Raw genomic sequence first — 2,595 nt, forward strand, 5'->3', positions numbered from 1 at the left:
TATCAACAAATAAATTTGTGAGTGGACAGCGGAGTAGAAGCAGAGCAACCCAACCAACTATGTTTTATGAACGTAACGACAACGGCAGCAACAATAACAATGCGCCGAGTAGGAGGTAGAAGCATTTCTGCAACAGTGACAAATCCATTGCAGTTGCCCGTTTTGCACGTGCTTTTGCATGCAACAGCAACAGAAATAGCAAAAACAACGAGCTACATAAAGCCTGGCAGTAGCAACAATATGTGAAGCAATGCGAGCCAGAAACCAACAACAATCATATTATCCGTGTGTTTGGAATATCTGTGTGAGTGGTATTTGGCACTATTGCTGTAAACATTCGAGAGAGATGAAGCAGACAGAGAGAGAGAGCAGCTGCGCTCACTACGCCATGCCGCGCAAGTATGTGTATGCGAGAGCATTTTTTTCGTTGTATGCATGAGTGTTTCGGTTTTTTGTGTGATGGCATGCATGCATGAACGAACATGCGCGGGTGCATTGGTAAATGGTGTGAGTATTTAACACGCATACACAAGCGCGCACTCAGCAATGAGAGGGCGCTCCGCAATGAGCGATAGTGCACACATGTGTGTGTGCGTGCTAGCCGTGTAGGCTGTATATGCAGCGCATTCTATTTAGAAAGGCTGTTGGCTGTTGCTGTTAGAGGCAATACGGGGAGCAGGCAGCGCAGTATCGCACCGTTGAGATACATCGGCTTGTTAGTAGCGCCAGTATCGGTTGAACGTCAGAACCATACGCGTCTTATTTGATATTTGTAATTTTAAGTGTTGTGTCGTGTTTGCGCCGCTGTCACAACAACAAAGCAATCCGTACGTCGCAATCGGCGGCGAACGCGCCACAAATTTATGCAAATATCGATCGTTCGGGTTAGTAGTTATAAATATTTCGTTTGTTTCGTGAACTTTATCAAATAAGCAGAAAAATATTAAACAAGCCGCAGCTAAGCCTGTTAAGTGTGAAATTTCGAAACTTCAAATAATGCACCAGTATGTTTCGCCAACGGTAATTTGTGTAAAGTTAATCAATGGGGTCTAGAGTTCAGGGATTTGAAGCGCTTTGCGTTGCACGAAGATACCCCAATCCAGACCAAAAACGAATTAGTCGCCTATCGCTGGACGGATCAACAGGAGATTTAGGCGACTACAGTGACGAGACTTTCCTCGCTGCTGCTATTGCTAATGGAACTGCTAGTATTAATATTGCTGTTGTTGTGGGAACTGCAGCACCACCACCAGCATTCTAGTCGCTCAGCTGTGTTGTTGTTTTTGCCGTTTTGAGTTGGTGGTATTGATGGCTGCTGGTTTCGACTCTGTCAAACTTTCGGCAACCAAACGTCAGCCCGTCCGCAACAGCAACTGCAACAACAAAAACAACAACACCGGTCATTTTTTGTTTTACCAACGTCAGCATTGCTGCAGCTGTGGCATGCCACAGCATCAGCACTCTGCTGCCTGTTATTTGTCATTCACAAGTTGACGGTGTTGGTCGTTCGCTCGATCAGCGGCTATTGGTTGCGCATAACGAAATAACAACAACAACTACTACATTTAGCATACAAAACTGCATAGACTGCCACTACATACAACAACAAAGTAGCGGTGCGCAAGCGATAGCGTCGGTGTAGCATGCAACAACACACAAAAATCAGTAATGACAGTGCGTGTCTGCGTGCAACAGCTACTAAACAAAGCAAAGAAAAAGCAGTGAAGCATGAAAAACGATCCAAAACGTGTCACGATCAAATTATGAGCATAATAAATTATTTAGTGAATGACAACAATGACAACAACACCAGCAGCAGTAATCGATAATGGCAACAAATAGCAAAAGCAGCAGCGAATCGAAGTACATAAACGAAAGCGACAGCGCAAATTAGTGCGAGTGAACTTTGAAGAAATTCACAAACCAAAAACACTTTTATGTTATTTACTGTTATGTTTCTTGATAGCAAATAAATCTTACTTTTCGGCGACCAAACGTGAATAGTTGAAAAAAAAAAAAAATCAAGTAAGTGGATTTTGCAATGAGAAAAGTTTATTAAGTAGTAAAAATCAGCAAAAAGTAGAAAAAAAGGGAATGAAAAGACTTGCAACAACCTACGCATTTTAAAAGTCTATTAAAGTGAATTTAGTGCAAACAAATTGGATATTCGTACGTGTATTTGGTGCTAAAAGTTAAACGTCTGAAAAAAGTTAAAATTAAAAAAAAAAAAACAACAACACCACAAACTCAGTCTAAATTTTCCAGCACAGCAATGCGAGACCTTTAGGCAGAGAACAACAATTTCACGCTCAACTTGAGGTAACAAGAAATAAATAAAAAACTACAACAACAACTCGCTGTAGACGCTTTTCCGCAACTACTTAAGGCTAACAAATATTTTTAGTAATAATTTTTAAAGCCAACAAACAATAAAGTATAACGCTTACTGCTTAACCATTTACTATGAAACCTTTTCGGATACAAAAATATTACAAAAACAGTAAACAGTAAAATAAAAGCTTAGAAACCTAAAAACTACTACTCAAAACCACAACAATTGTCTACAATTAAGGAAATTATTACTTTTGCTTGAAG

At 40.5% G+C, this 2,595-nt stretch overlaps 1 long non-coding RNA gene across 2 annotated transcripts; it reads left to right on the forward strand.

Annotated features, from left to right (window-relative positions):
• The first annotated feature begins 740 nt into the window (after positions 1-740).
• Positions 741-2,273, forward strand: LOC128859855 (uncharacterized). Of its 2 annotated transcripts, none has more exons than XR_008454196.1 (2): positions 741-1,020; positions 1,967-2,273. It is a non-coding gene; the product is annotated as an uncharacterized LOC128859855 (long non-coding RNA). The 2 variants fall into 2 exon arrangements; XR_008454197.1 differs by having other exon boundaries at positions 741-1,004.
• The last annotated feature ends 322 nt before the right edge of the window (positions 2,274-2,595 follow it).

The sequence above is a fragment of the Anastrepha ludens genome, chromosome 4 (genome assembly GCF_028408465.1).
Source record: "Anastrepha ludens isolate Willacy chromosome 4, idAnaLude1.1, whole genome shotgun sequence".
Classification (NCBI taxonomy): Eukaryota; Metazoa; Arthropoda; class Insecta; order Diptera; family Tephritidae; genus Anastrepha; species Anastrepha ludens.